This window comes from Mesocricetus auratus, unplaced genomic scaffold (genome assembly GCF_017639785.1).
Source record: "Mesocricetus auratus isolate SY011 unplaced genomic scaffold, BCM_Maur_2.0 Super-Scaffold_100691, whole genome shotgun sequence".
NCBI lineage: Eukaryota > Metazoa > Chordata > Mammalia > Rodentia > Cricetidae > Mesocricetus > Mesocricetus auratus.
The window spans coordinates 7505920-7533163 of NW_024429267.1; the positions used below are offsets into that span (position 1 = coordinate 7505920).

Genomic DNA, 27244 nt, shown 5'->3' on the forward strand with positions numbered 1-27244 from the left:
GCAGATCTCTGTGAGTTTGAGGCCAGCCTGAAACACAAAGCGAGTTCCCAGACAGCCAGGACTGTTACACAGAGAAACCCTGTCTCAAAGGGAAAAAAAAGATCAAAAATGACTTGACTCTGCCCCATGCTGACAGATGACATCTACATTGGAATGACAACAATAACTATTACAGGATTCACTTTAGAATGCACCAACTACTTAGTAGTTTTGCCAAATTCCTTTCACTAATGTTTCATACCTTCCACACAGTCCTTCCAAACCTAAAATGTAGTGAGCTGATGATGGATTAGAGTATAGCCATCAAAAGAAAAAGGCAGAACCTCCTAGAAAGCTAGTACTATTAACAAAACCTTACTGGGGAGGGGGTGCACAATGGGTACAAGAAAGTCTCTCACTCCAGTGACAGATACACTGATCAGGGTTGGGCTTAGGCAACCCTGGCTCTCATGAACACAATCACCAACATTAAAGTATATTTAAAAGCCAAGACTCCAGTCAATGAGGAGATCGGCCAACAGCCCACTCTTCTCAGTGGGCCAGCCCCTTTGGCTGAAGGAAAGCTTATCCTCAGCCTCCAGTAAGGCAGAAGAAAACATGTAACACGACATTCATTTGGGTTGAAACAGTGAAACCCCACAAAGGAGACTGCAGGATCAAACCAGTCAGAATGAATGAAATCAGCACAAGAGATATGGAGATGGCACGTTAAGATTAGACAGAAAAACTAGAAAGAATGCCTGCTTTAAAGTTTTAACTTTCGTCTATATATGTATGCATCTTTTCATTTTATTGCTATTTTTTGTATATATGCATGTTTGACTGAATGTATACATGTGTACCAGGTGCAGGTCTGGTATTCTCAGAGGCCAGGAAAGGACATCAGATCCCCTGGAACTGGAGTTACAGATGCCTGATTTGGGTCCTGGGAATCAAACTTGGGTCCTCTGTAAGACAGCAAGTGTGCTTAATCACTAAGCCATCTCTCCAGCCCTTCTTACTTATATTTCTGGCAGGCATAAAAGTCTACACTTTAATTTTTTTAGTTAAGACAGGAAGCATGGGCATTTCCTTAGTCTTGTTTGTTTTTCCAAGACAGGGTATCTTTGTGTGGCCCTGGCTGTCCTGGAACTTGATCCACTGACCAGGCTAGCCTCGAACTCAGAGATCTGCCCACCTCTACCTCCCAAGTGTTGGGATTAAAGGGGTGTGCCACCACAGCCCAGCTTCCTTTCCCCAGTCTTAAACATCGAGTCGGGAGAGCATACACAGTTACTACCATCAAACACTTAAGAGTTTGGTGGGAGCTCCAACTTCTCAGCATTCATTCATCCATTCATTCATTCATTCCCTCAGCAAACAATCTTTAAATCCTTAGAGTGCAACAGGCATGCCCTAAAACTAGGGGATGCCCCAAAACAAAGACCCCATTCACTTGGGGATCAGACATGTACACATACAATCCCAACATGCAAAGCAATTGTAGTATCAGTCACATAACTAGGGGATAGTCATAAAATAGACATGGGGAGCTTGCCTCCAGATATGCAGAAGGAGACCAGCAGACTACTTCTTGACATGGGGACAGAGGCAATGATGACACAATAAAACAGAACATGGCTCATTATAAAACACATATATTCAATTTATAAATCACTGTTTTATGTGTGCGCACATTGGCAATACAAGGCAAAGCAACTTTGAAAAACAGCCACAATGCATTTAAAAACAACACAAAAACCACTAATGGACATTACAACTTTTAAAAAACTAGCTGAGTGCAAATTAGGACTCCTCTCTCTCTCTCTCTCTCTCTCTCTCTCTCTCTCTCTCTCTCTCTCTCCCTTCCTCCCTCCCTCCCTCTCCCTCTGTCTCTCTCTCTCTCTCTGTCTCTCTGTCTCTCTGTCTCTCTCTCTCTCTCTCTCTCTCTCTCTCTCTCTCTCTCTCTCTCTCTCTCTCTCTCTGGAGTGAAGACTCAGCAAAACAAACACAAATACCTGGGTTAATACTCCCTTCCTAGGAACCATCATGTACTGCCAATAGGACAAACAGTGTCTCAGCAGGGGTCCCATTACAGGGCAACATCTGATGCTGGAAGCCAGGGCCATGTAAGCATCCCTGACAAGCTCCAGGTGTTGGGGGTAAGGGAGCTCACAGCCCTGGGCCTGGCCCACTATTCCACTCACCTGTGGAGTTCTTCAACAGCACAAATTCCAATCCTTGCCTTGCTCAAACACAGCCTCTTAGGAGAGGGGCTCCCTGTCATCTCTTCTAGATAATTCTAAGGACGTTAGTCACAGTGAAATAGGCCTTCTGAGCATATCTTCTGAGAGCACCCCTGGTCCCAGGAATGAGTGGACTCCTTCTCTCAGCAGTTCTGAGCCAACAGCTTCCTGATACTAGTGAAGGTACCAGTTCAGGGAAATGAAATCCTGCTCAGCTGGCTGGACAGGTCACCCTCAGTCATTGTAACACCTGGGTTTCGCCACTGCCTCCTCCTCGGACACCTGGGATGGAATCAATCTTGACCCTGCCCATCTACTCTAATTGCTTTCCAAGGTGACTGTTCAGATCATTATCATAGACTGTGTAGCTTCATAAAACCTACAAAGAGGAGGAAAAAAAGGAATTTTTGGAGGGTCCAGAAATTACAGCTGAGAGGTCATCTGTAATGGAAGACTGAGAAGCAACCAAAAGGCAAGCTTGCAATTACCCAGCCAGGTGCCTCTGGGCTCTGTCTGTAAAGGGCTCTCCAACCACACCCTGCCTAGCTGCAAAGTACAATCTTGTTAATAAAGGGATCCTGTGGAATGTGGTCCCCCAGGGCTTGTCACACACAAACCCACTTGTTTTGAAAAAGGATGAGTAATAACAGTCTTCACTCTCCAGGGGAAACAGGTGACAGGTCTCGGGCCATTTGCTGCACCAGCAGGCCAATTTTCCCTGCACCCACAATCCAAGGCCCTTCAAACTCTATTCCACGTATTCAACTCAGGCTTTGAGTATACCCATCTCATTAAAAGCTGCAAGCCTGGATACCTCTTCTTTGCTTTGCTTATGTTGCATGCAGCTGGTGGAGGGCAGGGAATCTCAACAGAGAGATCTCTCTTGACCTGTACATTTTGAGATTACCATTCCCAGGAGAGGTATTCCTAAGATTAGTTTCTCAGAGCCACAGTCAGGGTCCAAGGGCAGACAGATCCTCTGCTGCTATGCAGTGGCAAGCTCTTGGAGAAAGCTCCTGCCTTCCTCAACTCTACACAGGTCACTGGGGGGGGAGGGGGGATAGCAGTGTGTGATCCCTATTGCATGTCTCCATCTATCACATTCATCTCTCTATTCTTGAGTCCTGGGAGGGTAATTGTATAAAGAAATGCATGACTAGATAAATGGCTGGAAATAACAACATGAGCAACATCCTGTCTTCCAGGAGTGCAGTTTTCTAGCCAGGAGACTTAGAAGGCTCTGCACAATGTAATTGTGAGTGCAGAAAAGGCGAGGCGCTGTGCAGTCCAGAGGAACAGGCAGGAGTAAGGGTGGAGCAGCTGGGTCAGGGCCTGGGTACTCTGGTACAGCGTGAATGCACTCTTTACCTCACGTTGCCTGTTAGACAGTGGCAATCAGTGCTGTGGGAAGAGGGAAAGGAGGCAGGGCAGCTAGCAAGACTGAGCAGCTGTATCTGAGGGGGTGGGGGTGGGGCGGTGAGGAGAGATGTAAGGAGATCAGGTCACCTTTAGGCTACACTGGAGGAATGTATTCAGAACCCTCTCACCACTTACTAGCACTGAGGCAGAATAGGACATGTGTGGGAGGAAGGGGGGAACATGTGTGGGAGGAAGGGGGGAACATGTGTGTGCCACCCCTTCTCAGCTGAACATCTTCTCCCATCTCACATTACAACATTATCTGTATCCTTGGCTGGCAGAGCAGGAAAGAGGGCAAAGACCTAGGATGTGCAAGAAATATGGGCCCATACACAAAGGTGGATGGGGCGGGGTCTGAATGTACTGATAATTTTATCACATCTATGGAAACATGATTCTTAAAATGGAAAATCATCCAGAAAATCCTCCCACGGGGCCTGAACCTCTGCCATGTAATGATTTTTCCTTCTTAGGGGAAGAAAGGCTAATAGGGTGTATGCATTTTCCTAAATAGGGTCACACAGCCTTTTCTCTGCTGATATCTGCCCAGATTCTCACCCACCCCCACCCACCCAAAGGGCATCTCCTTAGTCTCGAGAAGCCGCCCTGCCTTTGTTTCATCCCTGAGACACAGGTCCAGCGTAGCTAGCAGAGGCTGCCATCAACCTCACCATGTCCTTGCTCTAGAGCTGGGCATGTACGCCTTGGGTAAAAGGCTGATGGAACAGGACACGTCTGGTTATGTCCACACAAACCAAGAAGGGAAACACAGGCTGAAGGCCCTGAGGACACAAAGAGGGGCTCGCAGGTCTGAAGATGCTCTGAGCTACAAAGAAAGAAAGAAAGAAAGAAAGAAAGAAAGAAAGAAAGAAAGAAAGAAAGAAAGAAAGAAAGAAAGAGAACGGAAGGAAGGAAGGAAGGAAGGCAGGAAGGAAGGAAGGAAGGAAGGCAGGCAGGCAGGCAGGCAGGCAGGCAGGCAGGCAGGCAGGCAGGCAGGCAGGCAGGCAGGCAGGCAGGCAGGCAGGCAGGCAAGCACCAGAAAGACAAAGTTCTTATGAAAAACCACTGGCCAGTCTTTCCTATTTGACCCCTTACTATTTATCTTACTGAAAGTCAATCATTTTAACCTATGCTGGTCTGAAGGTGATCAGATCCCTAATACTGACACATTTAGCATCTTCCTTTAGGCTGCTCACCAGCACTAGTACAAGTCACTGGCTGGTACACTTCCATACAGTATGCTATGAGGCTTTGGAGCATTGTTTTTAATACAAGCTTTTTGTAATACAGAGTCATCCTGGCAATCATCTGCTCAAATCACCCTACCCTAAAGGACAATCACACGGAGAACTAATTTATGATGTGTCTCTGCCACACAGTCACCTGCATCATCCAGTCTAGCACTGCAGAGAAAGGAAGGGTACCTCACCAGGGTTTCCATAGAAATGGGTGGCAGCTTTGACACTGGCCTGCAGTGACCAACCCAGCATAGCAGAGGTGAGCCCAGAGCTCTGCTGTCTGTGACAAGTATGTAGGATCATGGTTCTGCACAGATCTGTTCCAACACAATGTAAGATTCTCAGATGAACACTCGCACACTGTTTGCCCAGTTACTAGCACAGCAGCTGGCTGACAGCTGTTCTGGGACCAGTTTCCCACATCATGATTTGTGCCTATTATCTGGCTCTTCAGCCATGTGGTACAAACATCCTACTCAGCCCCCCAAAGAAGGCAGGAGGGAACAGGAATCCACATAATTAGCTCTTTCCAGATTCATGGGGAAGTTTTTTCTCTTTAGGAGTGCTTTTTTTTTTTTTACTTTTTCTTTTGGCAGGGTTCCATGCAGCTCAGGCATTACCTTGAACTCCTGAGCCTTCTGCCTCTTCCCAATACTGGGGTTACAGACATGCACCACCAAATGATATGGGGTGGATGCAGTGCTGGGAGTCTAGTCCAGCCTTCCTGAATGCTAGGCAAGCACTGTACCAACGAAGCTACACCCTCAGCCTCCTCCCAGTCGGCATCAGCTAACCAGGAAGAAAATAGCAACACTACAATTCTCAAATGTCACCGACTACAGGGAATGCCACAGCATCACTCTGGACCACCACACCTCTCTCGAAGTATCCCCTCAAGGACCTTTGCAGGCCTAAGAATGGCAACAGTCCTCTGTGGTAGAATTCCGTGATTACAAAAATTCCACCATGACAGAAAGCAACAGTTTGGGGGCGGGGTGCAAAATAAGAATGTATCTACAGGTTTCTCATTGTGAACTTCACAATCTGAGGACTTTTTGAAGATTGTCTTGTTTTTAATTATGTGTAATTGTTTCTATGTGCACATGAGCACAGGTGCTCATAAATGCCAGAGGCACTTGATTCCCCCTGGAGCTGGGGTTACAGGAGGTTATTTATGAGCCACCTGATATGGGTGCTAGAACTAAACTCAGTCCTCCGCAAGAGCACTGTGTGATGTGCTCATATGTGCTGAGCTGTCAAGTCAGCCCCAACAATTTGGGGCCATTTTAAATCTCCAAAGGAAAATGTTTCAGGGGGAAAAAAAATCAGAAAAGAGAACATTTATGACCAGATATCATTTTTAAAATAGGTAGTAAAGTTTCTGTGAGTCTGAATACTTTTAAATCCCAGAGTATGTGTACATGTATAACAAGTAAAAGCTATAAAAAGCATTTAAAGACAAGCTAGTTCAGAGTTTATTATAAGCTAGACATATAAACATCATGAGAGGGGGCGGGCACGTGTGTGCACGAACCGGAAGCTTGGAGAAAAAGGCTCTGGTCAGGGATGGCATCCCCCACACCGCCCCTGTTCTCAGAGGCTACTTACTTGCTTCTTCACTCAAAGTAAGAAGAGGCATCTGTTACCTGGAAGCAATTTCTTGAATAAGGACAAGCACACCCAGAACACCTTCCACAGAAGGGTAGAGAGCCCCTTTCTATTGTTGATGACCTAATAAAGATTGCCTGGAGATCAGAATTCAAAGCTAGCCACAGTCATAGAGGCCAGGCAGTTGTGGCACACCTTTGACAGGTATATAACATATGAGCAGGATCTCAGAGAGGGCAAAAAAAGCTACACCTTTCCTGGCAGAAGGCAGAGAATGAGGCACTGTAACTGTTAGGAAACCTCCAAGCACCACACACAAAAAAGGTGGTAGTGACCTTAGAGAAATCGGACAGGCTCCAGCCCCAGATAATACCAACCCATCTGTTGCAAGACTACAGTCTATAATTTCTTATAATTTATGTTTTGTTTCTAAGGTGTGTGTGTGTGTGTGTGTGTGTAATATGTGCATGCATGTTTGCATGTGTGGGAATATGCCTGTGTGTGTAAGCATGTATGCATGCATGTGTATGTACGCACCAGAGGCCAGAGAGTGACGTCTGATGCCTTTCCAGGTCACTCTCACCTTACATGTTGAGCTGGTACCTCTCTCATCTGAACTGGGAGCTCAACCAGTTTCAGCTAGTCTAGCTAACTAAATTATCCTAGCAGCATCCAAGCATCCGGGGCTCACCTTGTCTCTTGCCTCCCAAGGCTGGGACTACAGACAGGCTGCCACACACATCTCTATCATATATGGGTGCTACAGATCCAAATTCTGGTCACCACATTTATGTGGCAAGTACTCTATCTACTGAACCATCTCTCCATCCTTCAATTTGTCTTTTCTATATCTGCTTACCATAAGGTTAATTATATTAAAGACCCCTCCCTACATCTTTCTATATGGCCCAAGCTGACTTCAAACTCACCATCTTCCTGGCATAGCCTGAATGATAGGATTACAGACTTGCCCCATAATAGCTCTACAGACCAAAAGACACAGATATTACTGACTGGCCAACCGAAAGCTTTGCCCTGCTTTTTCTCTAGAAGCCTCAATAATGACTTCACTGTTGCTTTGGCATTCCTATCTTCTGCCTCCTAATGGTTTAGTAGGTGCTGGGCTAGCCAAATCAGCAAGCTCTGAGCTGAAGCTAAAGACCCTGCCTCAATATATAGAGTGTGACTGCAGAAGATAGCTGATACCAACCTTTTGCCTCCAAACACGCAGGCACATTTGTGTACACATAAACACATACATGTCTGTATCAACCTCTCACCTGCACACTGTACACACACACACACACACACACACACACACACACACACACACAGAAATACTTAGTGCTTGACCAAAGTGTCTTCCTCATGAAAGACTTCCACGGGCAGCAAAGCATGTGTCTCTAAAACTTAAGGGCATACTCAACCCTGGAGCACTGCATCAGGCCCAAGACACAAAATAAGAAATTACTAATGCCCTTTAAGGAAGATGGACCATCTCCTGTTGGGGTTTCCCCAGGGATGCCTGTAATTTTAACTCCAGCTCAGGCACATCCTCTGGGAACATACGCCTGGATGTATTAATTTTTCCAACCAGCTGTCTTTAGGATGTGCCAAAGGCTTCCTGTCACCACAGATTCCTCTGAGGCCATGGAAGCACGTGTTCCGAGTCACAGAGTCACACAGAGATAAGCACACAAGTAAACTCAAGCATTAACAACTGCCCAGAACAAACCAGAAAAGTGTTTGAGAAACAAATGAGCCCATAAATCAATTTAATCTTAGTAACTGTCTTTTCAAAGCATGCATACAAGACAGCAAGGGAAGGGTGGGGCTTACAGGTCTATTATAGGAGCCATCTCTTTAAAAAGCGAAACTGCAAAATAATGGTAATATCCCTACAGACGATTCAGTGTGGGGAGTCTGACCACACATGTACCAGCAAAAGTGCTAACTGTTTACTACCAGTGTTGCCAAGACTTCCCCAAGTGGAGTGGCTTAAAATAAACATTATCTCATAGTCTCTGTGAGTCAGGACCTGGTTGGTGTACAGGTTTATCCGCTGAGCCAAACTGCTACCATCTTCATCAGATCTGATCAGCTGTACTCCTTGCAAAAGATCATTTGGGGGTAGGGGGCACCTGTGGGCTGTGGACATTCCCTTAGAGAAGGAGGAACAGGAACCCTTACCAGAGGCAAACTCCTCCTATGCAATTCTGCTCTAATTTCACAGGGTCTTGTGGTCTCTGGAAGGAGCTAGAGTAAATAGGCTGGGGAAAACCAGAGGAAGGTGTTTCATCTGTACAGCTGTGTAAATACTATGCTGGGGTATTTAGTGACCTAGGTGCAATCTTTCAGGTATGGATGCCCTGGGGTCACTCGCCTCACCCATGGCTCTGGACATCTGTCCAAAATAACTCATTGATTCTCCTGGGAGAACTTAATAAAATCAAAAGTTGGTTTGCCATTGGGACCTTCGAAGGTGGAGGGAGTCATTGCCTAGTCTCCCTTCCAACCCTACTCAGGCTGAAAAGTCTTGCAGCAGGAGTTTTTAGAACCAGGGAGTATTCATTCAGTTCCATGGTTTTCTCAGGGGCTGGGTCATAGGAAGGCTTGCCTAAAGAAAAGCAGGAGGTCCTAACTCCAAGAAGGCACCCACATGACTGCTGACAGAGGCCTTGATTTCTCACTATATAGTCTTTCTTTGTTGTTGTAAAAACAGGGTCTCAAGTACACCAGACAGATCTCAAACTCTGTATCTTCCCACTTCTTTCCAAGTCCTGGAATTAGAGTCATGAACCACTGCAGCAGCCCTACACAGGTCTCCTGAGTGTCCTCCAACAAAGCAGCAGGCTTCACGGCAAGAAATCTTAGAGACTAAGAAAGCAACCATAGCTGGGCGTTGGTGGCTCATGCCTTTAGTCCCAGCACTTAGGAGGCAGAGGCAGGAGGAGTTCTGTGAATTGGGCCAACCTGGACTACAGAGCAAGTTCCAGGACAAGCTCCAAAGCCACAGGAAAATCCTGTCTCAAAAAAAAGAAAAAGAAAAAAAGAGAAAGCAACCATGCAGCTGGGCTGTAGTGGCACACGCCTTTAGTCCCAGCATTTGGGAGGCAGAGGTAGGAGGAGTTCTGTGAGTTCAAGGGCAGCCTGGTCTATAGAGCAAGTTCTAGGACAGGGCTACACAGAGAAACCCTGTCTTAAAAAAAAAAAAAAAAAAAAAAGGAAGGCAGGAAGGCAGGAAGGCAGGAAGGCAGGAAGGCAGGAAGGCAGGAAGGCAGGAAGGCAGGCAGGCACCATGCTTCTCACTGCATGGTCTATTAAGTCACACACCCTCACTTCCATTGTATTCTATACATTAGTAACATAGCTAAGTCGAGCCCACATGTAAGGGTAAGAGACACAAAAGGGGAGGAAATTGGAAATATACAAGCCTAGTTCTTTGTTTTGTTATCTCAGGCCGAAATGAAATGCTCAAGGATGACCTTGAACTTCTGTTCCTCTTGCCCTATCTCCCAAGTGCTGGGTAATAGACATGAGCTACCATACACAGTGATGGAGAGAATGAACCCAGGACTTCATGCATGCTTCGCAAGCATTCAGGAGCTGAGCCACCTCCCTAGGCCTACCAACCTGTTTTGAAACCACCATGCTAAGGTATTTAGAGTCCTGGGAGAAAAACAGAATATAAAAAGTGACTTTCTGAAATGGCAACTTTGCAATTATTTGCATCTATATGAAAAGTGTCAAGGGACATTTCCTTTAAAAAAAAAAAACAAAAAAAAACTTTTACTGCCTGAGCTTGATATGTGACTTTTTCTTTTCTGAGCTCAAGAAAAGAGGATTCGTATGCATATTTCTGTTCTGTCAAGAAGCTGTGCACTTTGTATTTATATCTTTAACACCTCATTTGTGACAGTTGTTTTTGTTAGTCTTGGAATATTCATATTTCACTGTCTTTTTTGGGCTATATCAACAACTCAATAGGAAACTATCATAGATAGTGCTAGGCTCAGTAAATATTTTGAGATCAATTAGGAGCCATTTGGCTGAACATTGTATTCTGAAGATAATCACTCAGGCAGTGTGGCTGCTTCGTAAACACTCTGTTTATGTTTCATCAGACAGAATTTGAAAATTGGCCTCATTCAAGTTTTGTTTTCATTGGCAGTGTTGGGTAGTCACTCACCAATTATTCAAATTCACACACACACACACAAATCCTGGGCTACTTTGTTGTGATTCTCACAGTCTAATTAGCCCCAATGCATCCGGCTGGTGGTCTGTGTGACACTGTTGTGACATGAGCCTACAAACCATTGTCCTAGCCCTCAGCAGTTGTCATCCCCACCTTCCTTGTCACCTTACCTGGATTACCTCCACTCCATTCATGACTATGAACCATGAACAGAGCAGTCTCACAGTGCAGAAGAACTTATCTGCTCTCTCCTCATAGGAAGAGGGGTTTTTCAGCTTTCAGCAGGATCCATGGCCTCCTTTTTAGGGTCAAACTGTCTTCCATGAAGGGATTCAATATCTGCAAGGGAGTCGCTCACGGGCATCACACAATACAGCCGAGCAAGAGAAGCCATCAGGAGATACTTGGTCCCTGTGCCTGCTTTTCCTGCTGTCACTGGACTACATACTATACTTGACCAGCAGAAAATGGACTTCAGAGGCTTCCATATCTTAACCTTAGAAACCTATGAGGGTATCATTTTACCTGACAAAAGGAGATTTGCAGGACCCTGAAAGAGGGAGAATATCCTACATTCATATGCATAGGGGACCACAAAAGCCTTTCCAGTGGTCGAGGGGAGATGTGAAGCTGAAACAGGACCAGCAGAGGAGACAGCATAGGGAGACTTGAAGGAGCAGGAATGGTACTCAGGAGAGGATGCAGGTGGCTCTAGAGAAACCGGAGAAGACAAACAGCTCAGCTTTCTCCCAGCATCTCTGGAAGGAACAGAGCTCCCACCAGCACCCCAATTCTAGCCCACAGAGACTTGTAGCAGATGTCTGCAGAACTAGAAGATGCTGTATTGGTACCATTAGTTTCCAAAAGAGAAAAGTAACAGTGTCTGTGTTTTGCAAGCATGTCCTTTACACACCCCTGTGTTGAAGGCTTGGTCCCCAGGCTGTAGCATAGGAGGTGGGAGAACAGTAAGACACAGAGCCCACTGGAAGGGAGAGGATCACTGGACGTGTTCCCTTGAAGAGAATATTGGGACCTTAACTCTGTCTCTGTGTCATTTTACTTCCCAGCTGCCACGAAGTAAACAAGTCAGTTACCTTGGCCATGTGCTCCCACCAGAGTCAACAGAGCAAAGCAACCACGGATTAAAACCTCTTAAGTCAGGAAACATAAGGAAGCTGCCTCCCAGGGAGTTGGTGTCCCTGGTGTTTTGTCACAGTTATGGGGAGCTGCTTAGCACACTCCCACAAGGGAGTAGGGGTTCATCCTTTCTGATAAGTGGAATTGTGAGCCTGGACCTCTTTACCACATAGCCTCTCCCCACCCCCACCCCTGAGCACTACTAGAAAATGCCATGATTCCTGGACCCAAAGCTCTGTAGAGAACATTAACACACATGATGAATGTGATCTGTGTGAACTAAACTTGCTGGCTGCCCTTGTTTTACATATTTTGCTTCTAGAACCAAGATATTTCTTTTTTAGAAGTAAAGATAAAACTTGATGTGGGGAAATGGCTCATTTGGTGAGGTACTTTGTGTGCAGCCTCAGTCTGAGCAACAGAATCCAAGCAAAAGGCCAAGCAGGGTGGCACATATAGACCAGTGAGCACAGACAAGAAGGTTCTGAGGCCTTCTGGCCAACTAGCATAACCTAAAAACAGTGAGCCCCAGGTCCTAGTGAAGAGACCCTATCTCAAAAATGTAATACAGCCTAGGCTGGGGAAACCGGGCACTCGGTGTGTGAGAGTGTTGGCTGGGCAGTCCTGCTAACCTTAGTTAGATATCTGGATCCAACAAGGGGACAGAAGAGAGTCAATTCTGGAAAGCTGAGCTGTGATGTGTGCACGTGCATACTCACAAAATAAAGAAAGGAAACATATTTTCAAGTAAGGTAAATAGCTCCTAAGGGACAACATTAGAGGTTGGCCTATAGCTCCCCCACCACGTGCATGCACCTATACACACACACACACACACACACACACACACACACACACACACACACACACACACACACACGCACCCAAGAAGAAAGAAATAAAAAGTATCTAATTGAAAAAATAAAATGTATCCCAATTCCAAGTAGCCAACCAGCATACTCCAGAGGTCTAGGCAGGTGCCCAGGCTTCAGCTCACATCTGCTTCAACGGGGAACCCCAGGAACCCCACCATCCCAGGCCAACTCAGACTTCCCCTGTTTCTGTGCCTATGCTGACATCAGCAGAGCTGATTCATCCTGACTTCTGAGTCACGCTCCCCACTGCAGACCCTGCAGCCACAGCAGTAGCAGCTGAGCACTGTCCCAGGGCAGGGATGTGAAAGCCAGCGCTGGGAGTTCACCTCCTCCCTCCCCAGGCCACTCCCTCTCCCCTCTTCTCCATACAACTGCACTTGTCTCTTGGGAGCTACACAGCTGGCCAAGGGACACAGTGCCAAATACAGTCCATGGGTGCTGTGCTTGCTGGCTTGCTCTGCTACACAGCAGGGGATACTTAAGTGATTGCCTCTGCTCTGGGAACGGAAGGTATTTTTATCGCAGAAACAGTTCCATGGAATACAACATCTGGGTGAGACAGCCTCTGTCCTGACTACTATGCTGTCTCACTAATAAGACCAAGCCAAAGCCTGAAGGCTTTTGCCAACAGGGTTTGTTGGGGTGGAGCCTATTTGGGACGCCCACTTCTTTGTTCTACCAACATCTGGCAAGAAGCAGCTCCTACAGAAGGAGGTCAAGGCAACCCTGGAAGAAAAGAGAAGCCATTATTTCTGACAGCCAAGCTTTCTATTTACTTTAAAGCTCAGGCCCACTGGAACCATACAGAAGAGCAATCTAGAGAAGGGGGCATCACTTTTAAAGTGGGCATGAATAAAACAGGAGAATAAACCATGAATAAACCAGGAGAACTTGGGCTAGAAATAGTTCTGGTCTATTCTAAGGATAGTGGTACAAGGACAGACCAGACAGAGCACAGGGAACAGCAAAGCAGAAAGCAGCCTACGGGGGTTAGGCAGGCCAGCAAAGCTCATCCCCAGGGAATGTTATCATTCCTGTTAAATATGGGATCTGTCACAGAGGCCTGCTGAACAGCAATGCAATATGACAATGCCTTGGAGAAATGTACTTCCAGCAAAAGTTACAGACCAGCACAGGCAAAGAAAGCACTCACAGGAGTGTCTCTGCAAGCCAGGATGGAGGGAGGAAAACTGGGCCACACAGAGAGAAAGCCAGGCCTCTGTGGGCAAGGATGGAAGAAGCTTCCACACTCATCTTACTTTCCCCTCAGAAATCTGAGCAGGAGTGTGTAAGCATCTCTCAGAATCCATACCACCAAACATCAGGGGAAAGGAGCTTGCAGGAAGGGGCTGGACAAGTCTAGGAGGCGGAAATGAACCACAAGACCAGAAAAGGCTTTTTGGCCAAAGTCTGCTGGCTAGATAACTTTGCGGAAGGGACTGGGTAAGAAGGTTCTGTGGGTAAAACACTGGCTGAGAAAACACAAGGATCTGATTTGGACACCCAGCACCCACTTAGAAGTCCATCACTGTGTATATGTATGTAATGCCAGTACCAAGGTTGCACCTGCACACGCACACACAATAACATACACACACACACACACACACACACACACACACACACACACACACGCAGTAACATACCCCAAATAAAAACTTTGCTAAACAGTTTTAGACTTTTCACATTTAGTTTTCAAAATAATTTTAAATGGTTTTGAGATTAGTTACCTTTTAAGCTACTGGGAGTCCTTGGTTAGAAACATGGATTTTATATTTTGTAGGGATTTGTTTGTTTTTAGAGATGGGATCGCATTATGTAGTCCTGGCTGTCCCGGAACTCACTATATAAACCCATCTGGCTTCAAGCTCATAGAGATCCCCCTGCCTCTGCCTCCTAAGTACTGGGATTAAAGGCACACCACCACATCTGAGAATTGTGTTTGTTTGTTTTTGTTCGAGACAGGGTTTCTCTGTATTGTTTTGGAAACTGTCCTGGAACTCACTCTGTAGACCAGGCTGGCCTTGAACTCACAGAGATCTGCCTGCCTCTGCCTCCCGAGTACTGGGATTAAAGACGTGTGCCACCAACGCCCGGCAAAGGAAAAAAAATCTTAAACTAATCTTCTGACTCTGAAATTCTACAGACATAACCATCTCAGTTTGTAAAAAAACAAAAAACAAAACAAAACAAAAAAACAGCATTTCAAAAAGCAGAGCACAGTGTACACCTTTAATCCCAGCAATCTGGAGGCAAAGGCAGGGGTATCTTTGTGAGTTCCAAGCCAACCTGGTCTACAAACTGAGTTCCAGGACAACAAAAACAAAAACAAAATCCAAAGAAGCTAACTGCAATACTGAACAAGGAAAAGAAAGATGCAGCTAGAAAAGGTTAAAAAGATATCCAGGGAGCCGGGTATGGTGGCCCATGCCTTTAGTTACAGCACTTAGGAGGCAGAGGCAGGAGGATCCCTGTGATTTCAAGGCCAGCCTACTCTACTTAGAGTTCCAGGGCAGCCAGGACTACATAGACAGACCCTGTCTCAAAACAAAAAGTAGTCAGGAATGAGAGTATGGATGACTATAGGTGAAAAAAAATGTAACAGCATAAAAAACAATACATAGTTATTACACAATGGTCTGTATGTTTCAACTTCATCACAAAGATTAACATTGTTTATAAAACACTTCCTCAGAACAAAGGCTCATGAAGGCATTGTATAATTCAGTCTTGATGTCAGCTGAGGAGTCTTTTTTTTTCCCTCACATAAAGCAAACAGTTAATAGCATTCAGTAAGTGGACATGAGATCTCTGCAAGGAAGCACAAACCCTACAAATTCTAATTCTTTCCTTTACTTAGAACTGTGACTTTCCTGTTTGTTAGCTTGCTTGTTTCAGTTTTGGTGTTGTTTGGTTTGGCTGTAAATGGAGAGAAAGTTGCATCTTAGGTTCCCCAATGATAAAGAATTCTGACTAGACATCACCCTGGAGACATCTTTTCTGACAAAATTACAAAATTGATCAGAATACCCTGGCTAGCTGGAATGAAGATGCTTCTGGGTACTGAGTCATAGTACCTCTGTGTCCCCAGTGCATCTGTGAACAACACTGGTTCTGTTGCTGGGTTTGTCAATGGGAAAGAAAATTGACCATCTGACCTTGAGGCACAGACAAGAAACAAAGATAGCAAAGTATGGTGCCCACACAGCACTGCACATGTAGCAGGGAAGCAGTAACTATGGCACTCACACAGGGCAGTCAGTGAGTATGGTGCTCACTGACCATGGTGCTCACAGAGTACTGCGTATGCAGTGGCAGTGCACGGACTATAGTGCTCACAGAGCACTGCACATGCAGCGACAGCACTGACTATGGTTCTCACAGAGCACTGCACATGCAGCGACAGATCACTGACTATGGTTCTCACAGAGCACTGCACATGCAGCGACAGATCACTGACTATGGTGCTAACAGAGTACTGCATATGCAGCAGCAGTGCAGTGACTATGGTGCTCACACAGCACTGCATACGCAGGAGCAGTGCAGTGACTATGGTGCTCACACAGCACTGCACATGCTGGGGCAGTGCACGGACTATGGTACTCACACAGCACTGCATACGCAGGAGCAGTGCACGGACTATGGTGCTCACACAGCACTGCACATGCTGGGGCAGTGCACGGACTATGGTGCTCACACAGCACTGCACATGCTGGGGCAGTGCACGGACTATGGTACTCACAGAGCACTGCATATGCAGCAGCAGTGCACGGACTATGGTGCTCACACAGCACTGCACATGCTGGGGCAGTGCACGGACTATGGTACTCACAGAGCACTGCATATGCAGCAGCAGTGCATGGACTATGGTGCTCACACAGCACTGCACATGCTGGGGCAGTGCACGGACTATGGTGCTCACACAGCACTGCACATGCTGGGGCAGTGCACGGACTATGGTGCTCACACAGCACTGCACATGCTGGGGCAGTGCACGGACTATGGTACTCACAGAGCACTGCATATGCAGCGGCAGTGCACGGACTATGGTACTCACAGAGCACTGCATATGCAGCAGCAGTGCACGGACTATGGTGCTCACACAGCACTGCACATGCTGGGGCAGTGCACGGACTATGGTGCTCACACAGCACTGCACATGCTGGGGCAGTGCACGGACTATGGTGCTCACACAGCACTGCACATGCTGGGGCAGTGCACGGACTATGGTACTCACAGAGCACTGCATATGCAGCAGCAGTGCACGGACTATGCACTGCATACCCAGGAGCAGTGTAGTGATTATGGCACTCACACAGAAATCTTTTGAAGGGGAAAGATGTTACAGGTCTGCACAAAGGAAGCTGAAATAATATCTCTTCAGCAGAGCTTTAGTAAGAGAGTTGCAGCCACAGGGCTGCCAAGGGAGACAGCCAACCTCCAAGTCAGGGGAAAAGCTTCATTATGACAGGCAGACCTCAGAGATAGAGAAAACAGAGCCCTTCCAGAAGGGGGGGGGGCTTAAATTCCTTCCCTTTAATTCTCAGAACACCAGAGGTATACCCTGTATACCAAGGCAGTGTGGTAGGCCTCTGATGAGAGTGATCCTTCAGTCCTGTCAGATTCAGGAGACAAACAGGGTTTCTCGTTCGTATAGGTTTCCATGGGGAGGAAGTTTCATACACGTGATATAGCCTACATGCTAGGAAATGACATTATAAAAGTCAATTTTAACCCAAGGTCACCTTGGGTCTGGACAGTAGAAACTGAGAAGCAGCTGTAGGCAGGAGAGTGACAAAGCAGCCCCGTGAAGCTGCAAGGTGACAGCACACTTTCCTATCGGCTCGCTAGAGAAAGTGTAGGGTCATGTCTGGTTTCTAGGAGAAAGGCAGATAGAGGACCTGTCCCCTAACACGAACAAGCTGGGTCTCTCTCTGCTTTGGCAAGCTAAAAAGTACACTGCCATCTTAAGAACACCCCTCCCCCATGGGCACAGACCCTTGAAGTCAGACTCTTCCATAACTCCTGTAAACTTCGTACTTTGTCATTTTAAAGTAAAGCAAGAGCCAGACATGGTAGCTGTAATCTAGTACTCACGGAAGCAGAAGCAAGAGAAACAAAAACAAGATCAAGATCTTCTAGGGCTATAAAGCAAGTTCAAGGCCAGCCTAGGCAATTTAGCAAGATCCAGTCTCAAAGGGGAAATAAAAAGGAAGGTTTAGGGTATAGTTTGGTGGTAGAGTACATCCCTAGGTTCGCTACCCCAAAAGGGAGAGAGGGAAGGAAGAAAGGAAATGAGGGGAGAAGAGGGGAGGGAGGGGAGGGGAGGGGAGGGGAGAGGAGGGGAGGGGAGGGGAGGGGAGGGGAGCCAGTAGCCAGTCTGGCAATACTAATGCTTACTTTATACAAGGCCCAAATGCTGGCAACGCTGGCGTCCTGACCTGAAACTACGAGTGAGAAATTGCCTTCTTTTTATAAGCATTTTCCCTTCTTTTTTGTATCTTTTTATTCGCAATATCAACAGGCTGTAAATTGCTTTTGAAACTCTGTAACATCAGAAGCGGTTTAAAGGAAATGCCAACACCACCTGTGTTATAGGAAAGACCGTACTTTTAGTCCAGCTCTTCCATTCCACCTGTTGTTTGCCGTCACCTCGCATAACCTAAGACATAGAGAGGTCTGCATGCCTGAATTCATAAAAGCCCGGGGACACCTGCTGTGTGATCTCATGTGTAGACTTGTCATTGCAGGAGACAGTATGACCACCATTCCAACCCACAGGCCTTCCTGGCTTGAGTGTGTACAATATTCCTTTGTTCCTCTTTTAACAGACTAGAGTTAGGGGTGCAAATGGAAGGAAGAATGTTATTTTACTGGGTTCAGGCCGCAAATGCCTACTGCACTTACAGTCTAGGTCTAGGCCCTGAAATCAAGTATAAGCGAAGCCTATTCCATCCCTGCATCATCCGGGCCCTGCCCTATGGGGTTCGCTGTATAAAGACAAAGCAGTTGGCTTTGGATGACATGAAATGTCAGACAAGTTCAGAGGAAACCAGACAGCCACATGGAGTAGAGGACACTGCTGCCAGTCCTCGAAGGATGCATAGCCTGAATAAAAATAGAGAAATCAAAGAACCTAAATCCACAACTGCCTTCCAAACAAAATCATTTCTCCATTTCATACTAAAGAAAGAGGCCAAGGAAACAGAGAGAGCACTGGCCATCAGGAGCCTATGTGACAAACAGCAATACAAGGAGACATACCACTGCAAGATCTAGGGGGAAAGCTACTGCACGGCAAATCTTGGTTTTGACCCTGGCTCAGAGACTTTCTTCCTGGTAGAGAAGCAAAGCTAACTCTGGACCTAAAAGGACTAAAGGGGAGTATTGTTTAAATGCAATTGTTACACCTGGCATCTCACTCCCCAGCAGAGAGTTATATGCACCAGTTTAGCAGAAGAGCCTGCAATATAAGCCTGCAGTCTGGGAGTTGGTATGCACATTTCATGTGGGCAATTGGCTAAATGAAGAAATTCAATACTGCAAATGCCTTGGCCCAACCATGAACTACATACAGATACATGAAGTCAAATAGTGACAAGTCAAATTAAAAACTTAAAATCCATTAAAATGCAAGGTCTGTGTGTCTAACATAGAACAGACTAAATAAATGTGAACCCAATGAAGCTGTTTGGAGATTATCTTTGATACAGAAGTCTCCAAGTGGCCATAAATTCTTTCTTTATGACACAGTGAGTCAATTCCTGACCCTTCACCTCCTATCTCCTCACTGTGAGCCATTGAGGACTGAGTTACAGCTATAGATCCCTAAGCCACCAGTAACTACCACCTCTAAGGCTGGCAGAGGCAGTACAAGACACCCACCCCCAAAATACACACCTCTTCCCTGCTTATTAGATAGCTATTTCTTCTGAATTGAAACAGTCCCAGAAGGAGGGAGAAGTCCCTAAAACTAGGAAAGCAAAAGCAACTTGCAAGGCTCAGGGAGATCCTGAAAGTTACACAATTAACAAGGTTCCTCTAAAAGACAGCAAGAAATTGCTCAGGAGAAGGGACTCTCCAGCCAACCAAGCTATTTGCAAGTTGGCCAATGAGTTCCAGGAATACAGCTTTATAGAATATCATCCATACTAGGGTGAACTTCTCAACGATGCGGCTGACTTTGAGTCACCTATGCTCACATCAGTAATCCCAATGAACTCACTAGTCCACCAAGCTAGCCAGAGGTGGAATCACTTCTTTGGTCTGCCATCTGTGCCCTACCTACAGTGAATAAGCATTTGTTCATATACCCTCAGCAAAAGTCATACAAAACAGTACCAAACCACCCAAGGCCTTCCCTTACCCAGGGTCTTCCTAGGAACACGCTGAAAATATGAGGAAGTAAAATACAAATGAGTAATTAATAATGAGCAGCCCACTATCTGCTGTCCATAAAACCCTATTTCTAGCTGAGACAGGAGGTCTACCCTGAGTTCACAGCAGCTGCACTATAGAGTGATAACTTGTCTCAAAGGAAAACAATTTGACTTATGGTCCGGAAAGTGAAGAGTGGAAAGAACCCCATGTGAGACCAACAATTCAGGCTGTTTCACCTGCTGCCATGCTCCTGCAGTGTGACTCCAAGTGAGTACCTTCATCCTAGGCCTCACTGAAACAATGGGTACACCTGCCACCTGGACAGCAGGAGAGTTAAGTTGCAAGAATGTACACCAGACACTTAGCCCAGGATCTCAGATGCTGCAAGAGCTCCATATATGGCTTTCTGAACTGTCAATGACTCAAAAGGAGAGTCTGTTTAGTTCTTGGAGAACAGAAGCCAGATATATGTATCTACAGAGGTGACTTACCAGCTGTTCAGCCTACCCTACTGCATAGGACCTCAGGCATGATTTTAGGGTACATTCATCACATGTACTCAAGACTTCTCTTTACACCCCTTCTGCCACACACCTCCCTCCTGCCATGCCCCTCAAGCCCTCACTCTACCTGTTCTAAGGTGTCTGAGTGTCTAACAGTCCACTTGCATGTGTCACATAAGGCCAGCTGATGCTGCCTGCTCTTCCAAATGAAAAAATTCCCGCTGTTTTAAGAGACACTGACAGTATGCCCACTGTACAGGGGCCTCAGAGGGTTTCAAGGCATGAATCTGAACAGCACAACACCGATGAAAGGATCCAGAAGCTAAGACCACAACCTACAACAGCTGCAAAGAAGTACACGCACCAGACATAAAAGATAAGACAAAGTTCTGCCAGGCATTCAGCAAAGATACATATACATACATACATACATACATACATACATACATACATACATACATACACAAAATTGTACACGTACACATGCATACACACACACACACACACATTAAAGGGTTCACTAAGTCACACTCAATGACAAATCACTATACTGAGACTTTCAAAGCAATAGGCATTATTTCTCCAAGCACGGTCTGTAAACTAGCATCAGTGCCACCTGCAATACGTCAGCACAGCTGACTCTCAGCCTCATTCAGTCCACCCACAGTAAGATCTACAGTTTATTTTACTTGTTAAAACATACTCATTGAGCTGGGTGGTGTACACCTTTAATCCCAGTGCTCAGGAGGCAGAGGCAGGCAGATCTCGGAGTTTGAGGTCAGCCTGATTTACAGAGTGAGTTCCAGGACAGCCAGGGCTACACAGAGAAACTCTGTCTCAAAAAATAAACAAAAAACATATTAATTGAACACCGCTGGAATGCACTGTGATATTTCAGTACATATGTCCTAAGAATTGGAGCTTTAATAAGGTACCTTAGCAACTCAGTCTGAGAGTGCTTAGAACCCAGCAGTCTACTCAGACAGGGCTATGATAACTCACTTGGGTTTTCATGTGATCTCTTCCTTTGTGTTGAACCGAGTTCCATGACAGCATGTCGACTCTGAATGCTGTTGTGTATTTGGTAAGTAAGTGTCAAATGAATGGGCAGTCTAAAAACTGACTGACAGAAGAAGGTGTATACATCATGACAAGTACAAAGAAAGATTCTTCAAGGATGGACGGACAGACAGACAGAGAAGTGCGAACACTTGGGTGGAAAAAGATGTGGCATTGGGATGGAACAGGTTTACTGGGGAGGCACACACATGCACCAAGGAGAGATTGCCAGGGAGGCCATGGTCCCTGCACCTCCATCATGTGGATTGTCCTCCTATAGGCCAGAAGCAACACCAGTGTGGTGAAAGAGGAGGAGACAGGATGATAAAGATGGCATGTCTAGTTCTGGTGGTGGCTGACGGTGAGCAAGGTCACATGGAGATTTTCAGCTGCCATCTCTAAGGCTTTTGTAACTAGGCACGAGAGAACCTGGCTCTAGCAGGTACATCCAACCTTCTGACATTGCAACATAATGCTATTATCTACAAAATCAAGCTTGAGTACCATGCAATGAAGTTATCAAAAATATGTAGACAGATATAATCATATACATATACAGATAGGTAGGTAGGGATAGATATCACCAAAAAGGTCATAATGTCTTAAGTAATTTCATGATTTGCATTGAGCCAAATTCATAGTTATTGCAGGGCATATGCAACCAGTAGCTGAAGGTTAATTGTGCCTGCATGGAATGAGCCCATCAACCAGGCCTGACTGAACTCTTTAACTGCTGCTCACAATCTCTTCAGGCTCACAAAATAGCAACATGAACATTACTCACAGTCTTCAACAAGCTGATCCAGGAATTTAGGGACATCCAAGCACCAGAGGGGTCTCAATTCCAGTCCAGATGTTACCCTGCAGCAGCACACTGACAAAGGAAACACAGTATTAGTTCAGAGACCACATTGAGAAATGTATTAGTTAGCCACATGTGATGTTGCATGCCTTTCATCCCAGCACTTGATAGGCAGTAGCAGGCAGAACTCTGAGATAGAGGCCAGTCTGTTTGATAGAGCTAGTTTCAGGACAGCCAGGACTACACAGAGAAACCCTACCACCAAAAAAAAAAAAAAAAAAAAAAAAAAAGTATTAGTTACTTACTCATTGCTGTGACAAAATACTTGATAAAAAGACCCTAAGGTAGAAAAAACTTATTCTGCCTCATTTTCCAAGAGTTCAGTCCATCAGGTGAGAACAGCATGGCAACAAGAGCATGAAGCAGAAAGCCTCATCATCCAATCAGAAAGCTGGAAAGATGAATGCTGGTGCTCAGCTCAGTTTATATTTTTATTATTATTATTTTTTAACTCAGGGCAGGGCTCCAGCCAATGGAATGCTGTCATCCACATTTACTGGTCTCTCGACCTCAGTTAACCCAATCTAGAAGCCCTCTCAGAAACATGCCCAGATGCTTGTTTCCATGGTGATGCCGAATCCCATCAAACTGGCAATCAAGATGAACTATCTCAGCAGGGGAACAATATCCTCACCATAGTGAACACTCCTGATTGGACTTCAGATTGTAAAGGGGGAGCGGCTGGCAAAGGCCCCATCTTCAGCCTAAGAAAGAGACTCCAGCTACCTGGTGCAGGCCAACATCTCAGAGCCCAGCATGGGGTGCAGGGACCTTGGAAACCAGTAGTTGGAAGTGCTCTGTTCAGAGATGATGCCAAGGCTCAGAATGAAGACAGGCCTTGCCCCAAACCAGCAGCACAGGATCAGAACCAGCAACAGGCAGTTCCCTTCCTAATAAAACACTGTGTCTAAACAAATATTATTCTTGCTCTGTCTGGCTCTATACAGGGGAGGAGACAAAAGTAGCCTACAGTTCCAAATCTTAACCACTTCTTTAATTCATTCATATTCCCTCCCTCTCTCCTCCCCCCAATACAAAAAGATCTGCAGCAGTCAAATGAAGCTTCCTGGTTTTCCTCAAAAAATAAAAAATAAAAAATTCAGAGTTCAAAATGAAACAAGAACTGTTTATGTGTGCATGGAAGAAGATTATCTAAAATCTTCAGCACAAAATCTAAAGATACAAAAGCCATATTCAAATCTTTGAGATGTAAAGAACACAGACTAAGAGAGAATTCCCTCTCTGCTCTTCAGGTTGGCAGACCTGGGAGAACCTGAATCTGAGATGTTCTCCACAGGCGAATGTTTCGTTCTTGGTCCGCTGGCTGCCAGCACTACTATGGGAAGCTGTGGGGCCTGAAGGAGGTGGAGGGTGGCTACATTAGGTCACCAGCAGCATGGCTTTGAAGGGTAGCACTGGTCCCTCGTTCTGATCCATCACAACATGGGGAGACTCTGACACACTTCTGCCACTGTGAACTCCACCATGCGTTCCTCACCATGACTTGATGAAACCTTCTAAAACTGTGAGCCAAAATGTAAGCTTTCCTCTCTGGAGGAAAGTTGTGTCTGACTGATGTTGTGGTCACAGAGATAATGCTTAGAGACCATAGATGAGACCCACGGGACCAGAACCCATCTCAGAAAATGCTCATGGACCATCGAAATTAAGACATCTTAAAGATGGCAGACTGACTCCTGTCCCGTTTCATTTTGATGAAATGAAAAAGACAATCAAAATGCTCCTTCTGTAGGAAATGAGGCTTCTGATTATGGTCTGGGTTCTTAAATCAAATCTTCACCTAATTACATGTTGAAACATAATCCTCCAAACAGTTGCCTCTTTCCCTGGGTTTTAGCTGCAGCAGCTCCTGACTTAACCATTGCAACCCTGCAGCTTATACCTAACCTGTGGATGCCATAACAGCTCACCTGTGAAATGGGGAGTGAGGTAAGGCAGACAGGGTAAGCCCAAGGCACTCTGCTGATTCAAAATTCAACAATTCTCTTCCCCTCTGGGAACGGAGCTGACTAAACTCCACATGAAGCTGGCTTCCACAAAGTATAATGACTTGCCTACTTTGAGGAAGTGACTGTCAGTCTCTATCTTTACCAATCTGATTGTTGTGTCTCTTTGGCCATCATTGTTACTCTGGTATAACACAGTTACGATAGTTAGCTATATTCTGTCTGTAAAGTCAGTTCCAGTCTCTCACCTCATACCCTGCCCCCCAACCACATACACTAAATGGGGATTTGGATCTGTTTTCCCCAAAGATCCATTACTTTTTTATAAGACAAAGTTAAGGTTTCTTTTGCACAAAGCAGAATTCAGACAGTGAGGTCATTTGTTTGGAAACTACAGTAACCATTCCAATATTTTTTCCCTTCTGTGTTCACATTCTAGTTACTCTGGATCATGAGAGGAAGGCAGAGATTTCAGAGAAAAAAAAGCAAAGGCTTCTCAGGCCACCCACAGCATGGTCAAGGCCTCCACACTGGGATACCCAGGCACATAGCTAACTGATCACAATAGTTAGACACTTGTCAACCCAAGAAGCCAATGAAGAAACAGACAAATCAAATATAAGACTAAAATTGGTCACCAGTCTCTAGATCCATCTAAACAAGCACATCAAACCCTACCACAATGTCCACAATGTTCCTTAGTCTTATGTTTTTGGTTGTGAGCTTAGTCTTTAACGACTGAGCTAGCCCTCCATTTATTCTTAAAGGAGAAAGGGGACTGGGGAGAGGGAGCATCACCAACTCCTCTGGAAATCCAAAGGCCCTTTATGCCTGAAAGAAGAACAGAGTCAATTGTGCATGCAGTGTCTGATTCTCAGTGTAAGGATCCCCTACGTTAACATCTTCCAGAAGCGCTCTTCTATAATTCTCTCAGCTACCCCCAAGTCCCCCGCAAGGGGAGTCGTGAAGGGAGACCTGTTCTGTGAAGTGATCACATGAGCAAAGAACGCTGGCTTCTTGCAGCAGGTGCAGTGGACAGTGTGGCTCTCCTGGGAGCCAGAATTGCCCAGGACTGCTGGAGGTCTCATCTCACAGTCTCAGCATGGATCTTCTCTTACAAAGCTCAGTACTCAACTCTTCAAGACTAACAATGATAAGTAAAAGCACATAAAGAAACATGTATAGTGCTAATGAGAGACAGAAAGGGAATGGATCCAGATGGGAGGGGAGGCAGGGAACAACTGGGAGGAAGGAGCAGAGAGTGGGGAAACCATAATCAGGATGTATTTTGTGGGAAAAAATTATTTTTGATAAAAATTTAAGAAACAAAAATAAACAAAAGAATGTACATAGTAATTATTTTATTCTTGTATGAAAACTGAAAAATTATCTACTAAATATTTTATGGATATGCCATATTTTACTGAATTTTAAACATAACTTTGTTTCCTTTTTAAAAGGACTGATATTCTTTTTAATTATTTGCATGGAGGCAGGAATACATGCAAATTTTACAGGTGTTCACAGAGGCTCAATAGTCCTAGAGCTGGAGTTAAGGAACGTGTGAGCTGCTCAACATGGGTACTAGGAACCAAACCAGGGCAGTGTTTGCTCTAACTGCTGAGCCATCTCTCCAGCCCTTTGTTTGCTTGTTTTAAAGATTTGTTTATTTTTATATGCAGATGAATGCCTGCTTGGCTGTATGTGTATAATGTCTGCAGATGCCGCTGGAGGCCAGTAGAGGGTGTTCAGCCACTGAAATTGGAATTATAGAAGGTGTGAACCATCAGATATGGGTTCTGGGAACTGAACTTGGGTCCTCTGGAAGATCAGAGCCATGTCTCCAGTCCTGTAATTTTATTTTCTTAAATGCTAGCCTCAGATCATAGTTCATTCAAAAGCCAAGAGTATTTTCCCAATAATAATCTGGATGGATGGTTTATTTTTTAATGTTATTATGTCTTCACATCTAAGCACAAATATCCAGACCCTCTAAAATGAAATAATCAGCTTTTTTTCATATTTCAGGCATAGAGATGCTGGTCACCTCTTAGGGGAAAGCATGGACTCCATGGGTGTTAATTTTACCCCTTATCACTTGATTCCTCCCAGCTATACTAGCCTTGAACTCCTAAGCTTGGGTGATCCTCCTTGGCCTCCCACCAAAAATGGTACAGGGAGTTACCACAGTACTGGGCCTTGAAAATCTACCTAGATGTCTTAAGAATCACAATAAAATAGTAAAAAACAAAACAAACAAAAGACACGAAACTGATTCATGCCAGTGATGGCCATCTCCCAGGGTTGTTCTGAGAATTATTCTCAGCCCACTTTAAGATGCCAGAGAAATGTGAAGTGAGCCTCAGAGCTTGTCAAGGGTGGGGTCTGACAAGCCAGGCAGAAGGCTCTAGAAACATCTATAAATATATCTCCACTGTGGAAAGTCTACACCCTGGCACAGTCCTGCATTCTGAACTCATGCCATGCTGAGCTAGCACTGGGTATCTGTGCACCCAAGGGTCTTCTCTGACACATTCTGCAAGTCTATTTTCTGTGTCACAGTGTGTTACCAGGAACAATGTCCTTATCCTGTCCTTAGCGGCTGATGACAAGAGAAAGGCCAGACATTCTGCAGACCTTGGAGAACCCTGCTTCCTCCTGAGGAGATGCTAAAGCCAGGTTCCTTCATCCTCCCCCTCCAGCACCTCATCCTCTCTTTGCTCATTGGCTGATCAAGTCATCCATTGGCCATAAAACGGATAAAAGGTAGAGA

At 45.4% G+C, this 27244-nt stretch overlaps 1 protein-coding gene across 4 annotated transcripts in view; it reads right to left on the reverse strand.

Annotated features, from left to right (window-relative positions):
- Positions 1-27244, reverse strand: part of Tln2 (talin 2) — a 409739-nt gene that overhangs the window by 309552 nt on the left and 72943 nt on the right. For all 4 annotated transcript variants that reach the window (XM_040739688.1, XM_005075489.4, XM_013117408.3 and 1 more), the window contains exon 2: positions 22427-22516. The gene's annotated coding sequence lies outside the window, so the exon portion shown is untranslated. The remainder of the gene's footprint in view (positions 1-22426; positions 22517-27244) is intronic.